This window comes from Halichoerus grypus, chromosome 3 (assembly GCF_964656455.1).
Source record: "Halichoerus grypus chromosome 3, mHalGry1.hap1.1, whole genome shotgun sequence".
NCBI classification, from domain to species: domain Eukaryota; kingdom Metazoa; phylum Chordata; class Mammalia; order Carnivora; family Phocidae; genus Halichoerus; species Halichoerus grypus.
The window spans coordinates 70,837,614-70,852,069 of NC_135714.1; the positions used below are offsets into that span (position 1 = coordinate 70,837,614).

Below are 14,456 nucleotides of genomic sequence, written 5' to 3' on the forward strand. Positions count from 1 at the left end.
TGCCTAATGTCACATAGATCCTTTCTGCTGGGCCATAAACACTCACTACTCTGTACTAATACCACACTGAATGGGTGAGCACAATTGCAGATGCTCGAGAGCCATTGCTGGTATAGTATAGTCTCTCCTCTAACTGCAACATTGTTTATTTTCACACGTACATTCTTCCAATCTGCATCACATTTTCATTTAAGTCCATTTTAAAGCACAAAAATGTGATCTTGTACTTAACAAATGTCTTATTCTCACATCAGAGTCCAAATCAGAAGCTCTATAGAGAAAAAAAAATTAGGGAATTTATTAGTAAACTTATCATTTTCTGATGTGGGATATTCTTAAAAGTTTCTGGGTTTTGCCCTCAGACAAAGCTAAATTTGAATATCATTTTGCCACTTGTTAATTTCTTGATCTTGTACACATAGGTCTCTGAGCTGCAAAAAATAATAATAAAACTTATTACTTGGAAGAACAACAATAACAATTGAGTTACAGTAAAGTGTGTGAAGACTTGTGTGAAGATTTAATGAGATGATGAATTTAAATTTCTTAGCCCAGTGTCTGGTGCATGTAAGTCAGTACATGTTAGCTCTTATGAGCCAGGCACTGGGCTAAGGATTTAATGTATATTATTGTATTTAATCCAGACAACCCTGGGACTTGGGCATTACTATTCCCTCATTTTCATTAATGAGGAAGCTAAGGTAAAAAGGTTAAGTAACTTACCTGGGATTGATTATTAATAATTAATGAAGAGGAAATCTGATGCCAAGTGAAATAGGGATAATATTTCCTACCTTACAGTATTGTCAGGATTAAATTAGTGAATCCCGTAACATGGAGCATATAGTAGCCATTCAATACATTTTCATTTTCTTTCCCTTTTTGCCTTTACAGAACCCCTGTGTTTCACATTCCATCCCATTAAATAACAAATTATTAATGTTATCCCTTAGTATTGCTACCTCCAAAAAACTTATCAACTTTTGCCAAGAAATTTTTTTGAGTAGGACTTTTCATATTCTCATACAGAGCATGGCAATATGTATCTGCATTTTCATATTCCCAAAACACACCAGGATAAATCCAAACCCTGAAGTTTACCATTTCCTTATTGTCAGAATAGATATTCAGATGGTAACCCAAGTAGCAATTTACTCAGATTCAATAGATTTCTAATAATCACTAAGTAATTCACAGACAAAAAATACTGTCAAGAAGATTGATTTATTATGTAGGATTATTTTTTAAAGGCTCATTTTCCTTTTTAACCATCCTAAAATCCAGACATTTTCATCTTCCCCCAGTCCCAGGCAAATTCAAGCCTACTTAAATTCTTTTCTCCTGGAGAATCTTCCTTTTCTGAGGTCAATCTTATTCCCTATTCATAAGTCTGCAATGGTTCCCTGCCAGCTGTTAAATTAATTGCAAATCTTTAGTCCAACATTCGAAGCCATCTATGACCTTACTCAAAATGAATATTTGTGCCTTAATCTCACTCCCTATTTCGTGTACCCACTCTGTACCAAACTATTCCCTCAAACACCCATTTAATGTATTTACTCATGATATTCCCTTTATCTAGAATGTCTTCTTTCCCCATCCCATGCCAGAAAAGCATTTCTATTGACCTTTTTTCTGTATTTTCCAAATCTTCTCCATAAATATTTTGCACATGTTTATTAGCTTTATTCCTTAATACTTGATAACTTTTGTTGCCACCTTGAATGTACTTTTTTTTTTTTAGTGTAAGCCTTTTTCCTTTTATTTAGAATAACCCTTTTTTTTTTTTCTTTTTCTTTTTTTTTAAGCAATTTCCCCACTCCCAAGTTGGGCCAGTAAAGATTACATGAAAACTGGCACACCTATTGGCTGGAATACAGATGCATCAAATGAGGATTTAAAAACTTTCTGAGCGAAAAGTAGAACAAAAAGAAAAAAGAATCTCCTAGCATTTTCCCCAAAGGTTTCACTTTCCCGCCACACACACTCTCCAAAGGACCGCTACAGATCCAACTCTATGTCAGCTTCTAGGCTTTGTTGTAGAGGGAATCCACTACTTTACTCATGTTCTGAATTGTTTCCAGAGCAGCTTCATAAGTTTTATCTACTGGGGGTTCATCGAAAATAATCAGGACACCCTCCCCCTGGTCCAAGATCCCATGTCAAGAATCATCTGTGACAATTTCTTTTCCACGTCGGCCTTGGAGAGTTTGATGAGGCTAGATATGTGTTCAATCTGAACTCGGGAAAAAGGCTCAATGACTCGGATCAGGTTCCGTTCCAGTAAGTTATCATACAACTTGGCCAAGTGTGTACTGATGATTGGGTCATCCTGGAGCTCTGCCCGATTATCTGTCAGGGCCTTTTCAAAATCTGCCAGTGATCTGTTCTTGCTAGCCTGAGCCACACATTTTAATGCTTCTGTCTGTCTCCCCGCATACCGAAGTACAAGCTTCCCGCTCACCAAAGCCTGGACATCTTCTGGGTTGTTGAGCATGATTTTGCACAGCAACATGTACTTCAGAGATGTGATGGCCTTTGGGCTATGGATGGAGTCATAACCCTCAAATGCCTCATAGAAATAGGAGTATGCAGTTTTCCAATCCTTCTCTTCTGCTGCATGGATAATACCTGACTGCATATCCAAGGTGGCCTGCAATTTAGGGGGGCAGTAGATAGCATTTGCTGTAGTTCGAGCAGAGGTTAAGGCAGCTCGGGCTTTTGGCAGGTTGCTCAGGGCATGGTGTGTTTTGTTTTCTAAAAGCTGTACTTCCACCAAAAGGGCTTTGTCATCCATCTTTTTCAACTCCCGCAGCAGCTGAGAACCCAAATGCAATGCTTCCTGGTACCTCTTGGTATCAAAGTACAAAGACACCAGTCTTGCCTCCAAGGCTTGGTGTAAGAAAGTTCGTTTCTCTGATTTGGCCCATTCGATGCACTCTAAACACAACTCGACCTCTTGCCCTGTAGCTGCTTCCATATCAAGAAACTGATCAAGAAGAGATCGGACCAGACGAGCTGCTTTAGCCTTGCTGATGGAATTCAAGAAGGGTCGCACTTACTTCAGGAGTCCTCCAAGCTCTGCAGCTTGTCCAGTCTTCGCCAAGAGAGACCCCAGTTCCAGGATACTCTGCTCTTTGACCTGCACTGCCTCCTCATCGTTCTCCTGAATGTCACGCTTCATGATGGAGTGGAGAATGTCGATGGAGGCCTCCTGGTCGGTGCTGAGTAGAGACTGGGCTCTCTGGAACTCCACCACTGCCACCGCCGCCATGTTACCGCTTTCACACCATCCTTACCTAATACATTTTCAAATAGATCACTCCTGGATAAAAGAACATTAATGATTTTTATGTGTCAGTCTTGCCTCTAACAAGTGTGTCAGACTCTTATTAGGTATTTCAGCAATTTCCTGCAGAGTATATATTATTTTTAAAATAAATTTTTTTTCAAAAAATTAACAGTAGCAAACATTTGCATACTATTCATACATACAGGAACTGTTCTAAATGCTTCATGTAGGTAAACTCATTAAATCTTACTGAAGTAAATTTTTTTAAACAATTTTATTTATTTATTTGACAGAGAGAGACACAGTGAGAGAGGGAACATAAGCAGGGGGAATGGGAGAGGGAGAGAAGCAGGCTTCCCGTGGAGCAGGGAGCCTGATGCGGGGCTCCAGCGGAGGACCCTGGAATCATGACCTGAGCCAAAGGAAGACGCTTAACCAACTGAGCCACCCAGGCGCCCCAGTAAATTTTTATTTTTAACCCTGGTTCACAAATGAAGAAACAGACACATGCAAAAATGAAATAGCTTGGAAGAAGTCCCCAAACCAGGAAGTAAGGAGATTGGGATTCGAAGTCAGTCTAGCTCAAGAGTCCACATTCTTAACTTTAGAGCATATTGTGTGAGCCATGGAGTCAGAGAGACTTGGGTGTAGGTCCTGGCTCTTCTAAATTGGGAAAGTCACTCGCTCCCCATGTTTCAACTTACTCATCAGGAATATGAAGTGAATAATAGCTACTTTACAGAGTTCTTCCAAGGACTCAGTGAGAAAGTATGTGATAGCATCTTGTACAGTGTAGCATAAAAATAATAGCTACTAGTACCATCGTTCCCTTCTCTCTCCAAAGAGTTTTGTTCATCTTTTTCTGTTGAAATCCCACACATCTGTCTCTGAACTACCAAGAACTCTGTACTTTTCTCTTGGTAGTTAATCATGTACCTTCCTGCCAACCAGCTATTTGGCACCAATCTGATCTTCCCTGCTAGACTGTAGCCTCCTTGGGGACAAGCACTACACCTCATTTATTTTGGTTTCCCCACAACACCAGTGCATTGTCTTACACATAGAACCTGCTCAGCAAATATTTGTTGAAAGAGTTTTCAAATGCACTAGTTGTAAAAAATATAAATACATCTGAGTCTGGTTTGCATCAGCTTATTTACAAAACCATGTGATCATCTCAGAACTGCAAATTTCCATATAGGTAAACCTGCAAGAGAATCAACTTACTTTCCATTTACACATTTGTAGGTATTCATATAGTCCAATTACTACAAACCCTTTGTATGCTCTATAAACAAATTACCCATTAGCTTCCAGTTAAAAAAAACAGTCCCTGGTTATTTTATGTGAAAATGGGTTTTAATCACAGGGACCTGCCTTGTTTCATTCACATGAGACAGTGGCTTTGGTGGAAGGAAACAAAAACAGAGAAGCTATGTTGAAATCATTGTAAGAGGAAGAGAAGCTCTCTCCTCTGAGTGGTGCAGCCTTCATTGCATCACACCCAAAGAGGTTGATTCATTTCCTCCCCTCTCCTCCACCACCTTGAAAGCCTTTTCTCCTTTCTCCAGCTCTTCCTAAACCCCTCCACCCTCGCCACTGATTCAGTGAATCACAGAGAGATCACCCAACCAACCAGGAAGAAAATCTAAAGTAGGAGAAGAAGAAATACGCTGGGTTTTTGGTTTTTTTGTTTTTCAATTAGAGAAAAATAAAGAGAACTCTTCACTGGGAGATTTCTATAATTATTAGTACGGTTGATCATGATAATCTTTTTAAAAATCTTCTTACTGAGGTATAACATATATACTGCAAAGCGCACAAATCATACTGTGCAATGCAATGAATTTTCACATATACATGCAGGGTGTATGCATGGAAACCATGTAATCCCATCCAGATCAAAAGATAAAATGCTTCCAACACCCCAGGAAAACCCATGCCCCTTCTCAGTCAATAGACACCATCTGCTTCCACAGAGGTAACTATTCTGACTTCTCTCACCGCAGATTTGTTTTCCTTGTTCTTGAACTTCTTGTCATTGGACATGTCATGTCATGCCATCTAGCATATATTCTTTTCTGTCTGGCTTCTTTCAGTCAGCATTATGTCTCTGAGATTCATTCATATTGTGTACAGTAGCAGGCTCTTTTAATTACTATTTCGTATTCCATTTATAGATTTTATGAATAAAGCTGCTATTATGAATGCAGAGCTATAAACATTCCTGCACGTCTTTTGGTAGATATAATGGAAGTATTCAAAGGCCTTTTACCTAATCTTCCTACTTCTGCTTCTTCACCTCAGTTGCTACCATTCCAGGAATCTCCCTAAGTCAGCCTGGACCCTGGCTCCCCACAGAGCTCTCAGAGGATCCCCCACTGTCTATAGAGTTTGTTACAACTCCAACCCAGGCTTTCAAGGACCTCCATGATTTGCCCACATTCTACCTCTCCAGGCTTATTTCCTGTCAAATTTCAAGATTTATTACCTTCCCATAGTCTCCAGTCAAAACACATAACTCACTGTTTTCCACACACACCCTGAACTTTTGTTTATGAACATACTAATCCCTCCCTAACCAGCAAGTATTTTCTCATCAATTATAAATTAAGAATAAATATTTGAATTTTTAAAAGCCGTTTGCTTCAGATTATTTTAAAGACATCTTCCTGATATGACGTTATGGAAAGGTTATAAAAAGTAACAAAAACGTAAATGGAATTTTCCATCCAGTTTGGAAGAAGCTAGGAGTATACACCTGGGACAATTTTATACACAGATTAAGGTTAGGGGCTTTGAGGAATACTGCTTCTGTCACTTTCTAATTTATAATTAATTAATAAAGAAGCTGTACATCATAGAGGTGAAGAGTAAGAACTTGGGAACCAGATTGCCTGGGCTCAAATCCCAGCTCTGCCACTATCTAGCCGTAAGACTTGGGTATCTTGCTAAGCAAACTGTGCCACAGCTTCCTCGTCAGTAAAATGGTGATTAGAATAGTACCTTCTTCAGAGGGCTGTTGGAAGGATTCAAAGAATTAATATATGTAAAGCACTGTATCTGGCACCTAGTAAGTGATATGTACCACTCAGCTACTTATAGTACTGCTATTATCATATATCGACAACTACCATTACTAACTTCATTAACAGAACACTATTATTCTTGGGGATTTGAAGTCTTGAGAGACAAGGAAAATATTAAAGGAAATTAACCTAGCAATATTTTTTGAGAAGGATCCTTCCAAATGAGAGAAAAAATTCTGTAGAGGCAGAATAGTGGACCCAGAAATACCAATGGTTTGAACAGAGTATAGCCAGTGAAATATGCCAACAGTTTCAGGGGGCCCATACAACAGAGTTACCAGTGTCCAAGGTGAATTCATGATTCAGAATAGGCATCTCTGAGAGTACTTGTTTCTCCCTGCTAGTGGGGCTACCCATTATGCAAAGGGCAGAACGTGGTACCTAGCAATTCACACTGATGCCATCTGTGTGTCTGGAGACCCATTATCAACTTTATCTTTAGAGCTTGATCATCTCAGGAAAATAATGCTCCCTATGAGCAGCATTCCAAGGTATCCCAGAATATTCCATATTTTCTGAAGACAGGTTGCAAGTTAATAAGAGAGAGGCTAGAGTTTAGTGCCGATTGTGAGTATAATGATTCCTTTTTGTATTATTTTATTGCCATCTCACATTTAAGTAAACTGAGGCAAGAACATGTTAAGTTAGTTGCCTATGACCAAATAACTCAGAAGAAGCAAAAATTGGATATAAATCTATAAACCTGAATCCAGGGCCTGTGCAATTTCAACACAAAGAGCAAAATTTTTAATTTTTTGGTTGGCAGGAATTTGCTACTAGTAACTTTCAACAGATTAAATGCAGTGGAACAATAAGTTCAGATAAGAAAGTCTTCAGTTTTAGATTCAATGAAACAAAAAAGGGGCAGAGACCTCAGGGGCTATTCTTTCTGTGGAACTCTATGGGTATAGCTTGCTGGCTAACAAGAAATGGAGTGTGGAGGAGGGGATCCGAGGGCAACTATTGCCCTGTCTTTCATGGGAACCTAATTATCTGATGAGAAGAAACAGAATAGGCATCTCAGTGCTGAGGAATGGAGGTGTTGGGGGTCACTGAAATCTCTAGGTAATTTATAGGGAGTTTTATGGTCCTATGTCACATTTATGCTCTTAGAATCCTTCTAGGTTCCATTACTCCCTCTGTGTCCCTACCTCACCAAATTTTTCACTTCTGTTGAATCATTTTTAACACTTCAACAATTATGAGTTGGTAAAGAGCAAAGATTTGAAATGTCTCGTTTTTTAAAATGATGACACCTGTGTGGTCTACTTAAGGGTTGGAAATTTTCTCCGTAAGCCCTGCTAAGACTTACAAATGTTAAAATAAAATGAATTCCTTTTTAAATGTCTAAGGCACTATATTTATTCTTAACCTGAATCGTCATCTGAAGCATTAATTTGCTTAATAGAGCCGTGTTAAATATTGTTTGGAGCTCATGGTTGTCTTGGATAGAAACACACCGACAGAAAAAGGAGAAAGACAACTAAACAGAAACCACACGAACTAAATACCCTCTGATTGATACTGTATTTAAGACAAGTGGTAAGTGCATTTTGTGTGGTGGGGAGTGAAGCAAGTTGAGGACATGCTCATTTCAATCAGTTGCTTCTGGGTGGAGAAGGCCTCATTACCCCCTCTCCTTTATTTGGTAGGAAGTACTTCATGGAGGGAGGTGGAGTTTAAGGAAGGAAAAGAAGAGTCCAAAGAAAGCCATCCAAGGAATAAAGTGTCACTTACAATAGAGTTTCAAGAAGACAGAGGACAATAATTATTTTGTAGAATGGGAACTCTGAGATTGCTTCAGGAAGCAAAAATTTGGACACATTTTATGTGGGCACATTACCTCTCTGGGGGCTCTAATTCTTCTTGTATTCACTGCTCCTACTCCAGGGCTTTATCTCTTTGAGGATATTGGCATTTTCTGAGTAAATTAATACATTTCCTTTTTCTATTATTCCATACTCTGTTCCCAAGTGAGACTGCTCTTACTGTATTTCATATTAAAGAATGTCAATTTCAGGCTAAGTTAAAATCTCTCTCTTGAATTACCATTTTCTGTATAAATACAGGCAACACCTACTGTATTATTTTCTGTTAACTTCCATTTTTATGCACTCAAACATTCTCTTCCCAATGATGTCAAGTTCAATGAAGCCAAAGAGCAACAATTGTGCTTCTTTGTTGAATCCCCATAATATCTGCTCTATGCATTTGCACATAATAAATATTGGTAGCCTAGATTTACGAATCCAAATGGCATATTTGTATCTTTCAATGAAACCCTAAAGTTTTGCATTCTATTTTTATGAATGTTGCTGTTCTCCATATTTCAACCTACTGTTCTGAAAAACAGGCTATACCGAAATGAAATTTACCAAGGGAGGGAATTCAAGTAGAAGTAAAATTGTCCTTCTTATTTTTGGTTAACACATCAAATTCTGAGTTTATAATTAGGACATATGTAGTACGGAAAATGCTTCAAGTTCCTTTTGCAAAGATATTTTTTTTTCCACTGAGGAAAGAAAATGGGTAACCTAATTTCAAAACAGAGAAGTTGAACTCTGCTATAATGGGGCATTCATTATTGCAAAATGTTCACTACCGCTTCAGGATGATCTGCTGTAGAGAGGTGACCAGGAAGTGGAGACTCCAAGCTATAAATATTCTCAGAGAACTATGAAGCATCTGCTTTTAATTTGTGCTTGGTTGGCTTATACATCAGACAGGAAAACATCTCTGGTGTTAAGAGGTTTGAACAGATGCCATAGAGTAAGTCCCCAGCTCCGAGTGTTTGTTGTCATTTTGGTTAGTGAACTCCGCCTACCAAAACAAAAATGAACAGAGTGCTTCAGAGGCTCCCCTTCAGCTTTAACCTTTAAAGAAAGAAAAAGGGGAGCAAACTTTTTTGCCTGCTCTCCCACACAGATAGGTTTTTAACCAATGATCTAAGAAACATTTTTAACCCTTTATATATGCAAACTCTGTAGTTTTTACACATTATTTAAGTCTGGAGTTGACTCAACCTTCGTTTTGTTGTCTCCTTGCCCTGCTGTGGTTATTGTTGCATTCTAGATCTTTGCCAGATTTGTATTTAACCCATTAAGCTGATTAATGTTCCATTTGATCATTTTTATGAGTAAATGCAATGTTTAACAGCTTAAGAAATGGGGGTAGCTATGGTTGGATCTAAAACTTAGGTAGAAGTTACCACTTAAATCAGAAAAATTGAGTCATATTACGGGAGGTCGACCACACAAATTCTCTGCAGGTATCAAATTTGTTTTCTTGTTGAACAACAGGTTAACCAATAATTTGGTATAACAGTTTCTCAGCATGTAGCTTGTGTGAAAAACATCTTTCTAAAAAATAACCATAATTAATATATTCTGACCTATGTATACATTGAGTGGATTCCACAAAATATTTAACTTTCTCTAGTCCAGATTTTAAACAGTTCTCCCAAGACTTGGACCTTTATTTTTTTTTATTTTTTATTTTTTTAAAGATTTTATTTTATTTATTTATTTGACAGAGAGAGACAGCAAGAGAGGGAACACAAGCAGGGGGAGTGGGAGAGGGAGAAGCAGGCTTCCTGCTGAGCAGGGAGCCCGATGCGGGGCTCGATCCCAGGACCCTGCGATCATGACCTGAGCCGAAGGCAGACGCCTAACGACTGAGCCACCCAGGCGCCCCCCAAGACTTGGACCTTTATTAACTCTTTATTACCAGAGAACAGTCTTTTATCCTGAACTTTTGGGTATTTACTTGTTGATTAACTATACTTAGTTAATATTTACCAAAGATTCATTATGCATTACGTACTTAGATGGGTAGAAAATACAAAAGATGCATAATAATTCTAGTCTTCAGAAATTGTTGTGCTCGCTTCGGCAGCACATATACTAAAATTGGAACGATACAGAGAAGATTAGCATGGCCCCTGCACAAGGATGACACGCAAAGTCTTGAAGCGTTCCATATTTTTAAAATAAAAACAAAAAAAGAGAGAAACCTTTGTTGTATGGTACAGAAACAAAACTAACATCTATGGCAACATTACAGGACTAGTGAGTTCTAAACAATGCAAGAACCAAAATTTTTCAATAGGAAATTGGAGAACGTAAACATTAATGTGATCTGGGGGAAAAGAGAGTCTTGGGAGAGTTTGGACTTGATCTGATCCTTAAACAATGGAGGGGTAGGAGGGGCTAAAGGGAAGCTGAGAGACATTAGCTCCAGATGTGAAAGCAAAGGGCAAGAAATAGACTTACTCTATCAGAAAAACAGTGAGAGGCAGGGCTGAAGAAATGAGGGCTTACTTGTTCAGATTCCTGAGAACCCTCTCTGAAAGCCATTTGTTGCCTATTTTAACCTCTTTACTCTTTTTCTTTTTAAAAAAATTAAATTCAATTAATTAACATATAGTGTATTATTTGTTTCAGAGGTAGAGTTCAGTGATTCATCAGTTGGATATGACACCCAGTGTTCATTACATCCAACCTCTTTGCTCTTGCTGGAGGATTCCCATAGTTTTTTCATTAGGGCAACAAACAGCTCTCAACGGCCTATATGAGAAAGCAAAATGACAGAGCATTTAGGCTTCCCAGATAGTTACTAAACAATGTACATTTTAGAAGTATATTAGTGCCTTACTCCCTTGTCTAATCTTTCAGGTGCACTCTGTTTAAAAAAGAAAAAAAGAAAGGAAAGAAAGGTGGCCACATCTGCATGATTAGTGATGATGGCCAAACTTTATTTCAGAGATGCTAAGGATAATAGCACAGAATGTAAGAGACATGGCTATGAAGTCACGGGAGTGATTCTTTCCTAAACACAGTATAAGGTAAAACTTCAGATGGTTTTGTCACCTTCAAAATCATGCCCTTGAAAAGCTGTGTGATTATTCCAATGATGCTTCCATTCTTCAAGACATTTTTAGAACCCTTCTCTTTGAACCGTTCCAGGAGCCTGTGATGAAGTTTTTAAATGATCTTCTTTCCCAGAGACAAACCCTCTACCCTTACCTCCTGCTCTCTGTATCAACATCTGCCTCACCTTGCATGCTCAATTTTTCCTGCCCAAACTGGTGCATCTTCCTTATTTTGTCCCTAGCCTCTGCTCTGTCCTTGTTTTATCTGTTAGTCCCTTCCCCAGGGTTCAGGAAATTCAGGATAGGGGGAGAGGATACATGGCCTGAATCTGAGGAGGTATTCTAAATTAGCAAGAAGACAGTGAAGTGAAATAGAGAGAAGTCAGAGACAAGAGAGAACTAAAAAAGGTGTAATCTTAACAACCACCACAACCAAAAAATACTTCGGCAATGGATGGATGGCTAGGCTAGTGTGGGAAATGGGAAAAGGATAGAACATATCAAACAACACAGGGAAAGCAGCACAAACACTAGAACTTGTGGTGGGAAGTATTAGCATTATAAACTAAATATGATAACAAATATGCATAAGGGAGTATTCAGATTCTCAATTGACTCCTAATTTATCAGGCCAGTTTCTATCCACTTGCTCTGAAGCCAGTCTATCTCTGCCAAACTCTTCTAGTTTGGGGGAATGCAGAATTGGAAAATGGAGACTACCACAGAACCCAAGAGGCAAGAGGAAGGGAAAGACCTAGCAAAAGAGGAAATTGGAGTGGGCAAGTGAGAATCTGGAGTGTCAAAGAGTATGAGATGTGAAAGAATGGGGATCCACGAAATATCCCAAACAGGCCATTAGTTGTATGCACTTTATTGCTTTCTCAAGATATGCAATCAATACATCGAATACCTTTAAAACATGTTTGGGTGAGAACTCTGCTTCTTGAACGGGACGCCACTCTGAGACTGGACCACATGCGAGGGCTTGGATAAGGTTACAGAAACAGATGCAACCACTACATCGCACTAGGCTCTGAGGTACTCACCTGCTCTCTCACGGGGCAGGACTACAACTTTTGTTGCTGCTGGCCTGGCACGGAAATGGACACACTCTCCAGTCTATGAAAGCAGACTGCTGACCAGAATGCTGAGTAGGCAGATGCCTTAGATGCTGTGACATCTATGGAAGCCCCCGGGCAGGACCTAGGACTAGAGACTACAACATCAATGGCACCCAGTCACCTCCTTCTCTTCTTTGGTGAGCTCACTCAACCTCGATGGGGGAAAAACGCATGTGCACATATGCCTGGTTTCTAATCTTCTCATCATGCTTATCCCAAACCACCTTTTCCGCTCATAGGAGAAATAAAGGGAGTTTGTCATACTCAGTAAGCCTGGACGTGGAGGGCTTCTTTACACTTTCCACTGCTCGATAAATGAATTGATATTAATGGAGTTTGTGGAGCTGCCCTGCAAAAGCAGACAATGGAGGCAAAATAGAAATTTTCCATCTTGTGACTAGAACGAAACCTAAACAGAACCCTAAATACCAGGATGATGTGCTATGTTCTCTTGGGTATTTTTTTCTTTTTTCTTTTCTTTACTTTTCTCATCTGCACTTGCAAATTTTAGGTTAATTCTGCAAGAATCCAAATACCCACAGTGCTTTACAGAACACACTGTCTTCGAACAAACACAGGCTCTACTATTTATAGCTGATTGCTTCACCACTTGCTTGTCTTGCCTGTCTCTTGAATGTCCCTTGCCATAAACAAAGCAGATGAAGATGGATTTTCTGTGCATCTTAAACATTTCTTTATTCTCTCAAATGCTGATAAAATTGAACCATCCCGGGAATTTACATCATGAATGTCACAGCAGTTGGAGCACCAGACATGTGACTCACTGTGATATCACTTCTCTTAGTTACCTCCAGCCAAATTTGTTAACCTCTACTTAAGTGTTCTTGGTCAAAGGTGCCCTGCAACTTAGCTAGAGTTAATGGATATGTAACTGACATAAACATTAAAAAGGAAGATTCAGACAAAGACATCATTGAGCCAGAGCCGTTGATTCTATTGTCCCTGTTGAAACAAAAGTCATTTCTGTCCCTGAGTAGTGAATACATTTATACCCTGACACCAAATATGTCTAAATGCTTGTGAACAACAATATAGATGGAAACCCTGGACAGAGTCAGGAAATGGGAACAAGAAAGAATTAAAAACCCATCTTCAATTGCCCATATTTTTTAAAAAGAAAGAGAGAAAGTAGAAAATCAAAACCTATTTATGTTGCACACATGCAAAAGCTGTGTGGGAAGATGAGGTATTCCTGATGAATGAGAAAATGAAACTTGGAACTTTTAAATGAAAATCAACTATATTTTTTCAATATATATCTGGATCTATGACAATAATCTATGCCTTTTATATAGAATGAATCAAATCAACAAAATTGAAGAATTCAGCACAAATGTAACTAGAGGGAAATATTTGGAAGACCCCCAAAATACAACACTGTAGTTAAAATTAGATATACTTTAGTTTGGAAAAATATCTTAAACTCTATTTAAGGTTTATAAATCTTTTTTTAATGTCTTATGGGGGGAGCTTTTAATGATTTTCCTGAAGATTATATCTAAATGAATTAATTTTAATTCTCCCTAAACAGGGATAATCCGCAAGAGTTATGGTGGACAATCGACTGATTTACCCAAATGCAGCCACTGCAGTCCCAATTTGAATCCTGGTTGCACAGCTCTTTAGGCACACCTATTATTGGCTTACAAGTAAATCACTGTACTTATAACTTCACCTTTACACCCACTGAAGAGTCACCTGTCAAAGGACTACTGATCGGTTTTCACTACCTAGTGAGCTGCAAAGGCTGAATTTTAAAACTAGTTATATAGGGAAAACCAGCTTTTCTTAGCTTTTGTGCTGTCCATTTATGAGGACATTAAGCTTACTAGAAAGGAAAAGGACATGTCTCTTCTTTCCTCTTCATAGGGCCTGACTTTCTGACGACCTTGCTCCATCAGATTAAAATAAAAAAATTTATTTTAGTGAAGCTGGTTCAGATAATCTCTTTTATCTAACCATGAAAAAATTGGAAGGCTCAACTAAAGTCATAGTAAATGTTAACCTCTACCAGGAATTGAGGCTGCAGTATTCACCCATAGAATGGGGAAACTGCATTTTAT

The 14,456-nt window shown here is 38.7% G+C and overlaps 1 non-coding gene and 1 pseudogene across 1 annotated transcript; one reads left to right on the top strand and one right to left on the bottom strand.

Moving 5' to 3' along the window:
• Positions 1-1,736: 1,736 nt before the first annotated feature.
• LOC118538649 (26S proteasome non-ATPase regulatory subunit 11 pseudogene) lies at positions 1,737-3,289 on the bottom strand (annotated as a pseudogene).
• A 6,970-nt stretch (positions 3,290-10,259) lies between these two features.
• On the top strand, positions 10,260-10,366 carry LOC118538668 (U6 spliceosomal RNA). Its single transcript, XR_004918719.1, has one exon. It is a non-coding gene; the product is annotated as a U6 spliceosomal RNA (small nuclear RNA).
• The last annotated feature ends 4,090 nt before the right edge of the window (positions 10,367-14,456 follow it).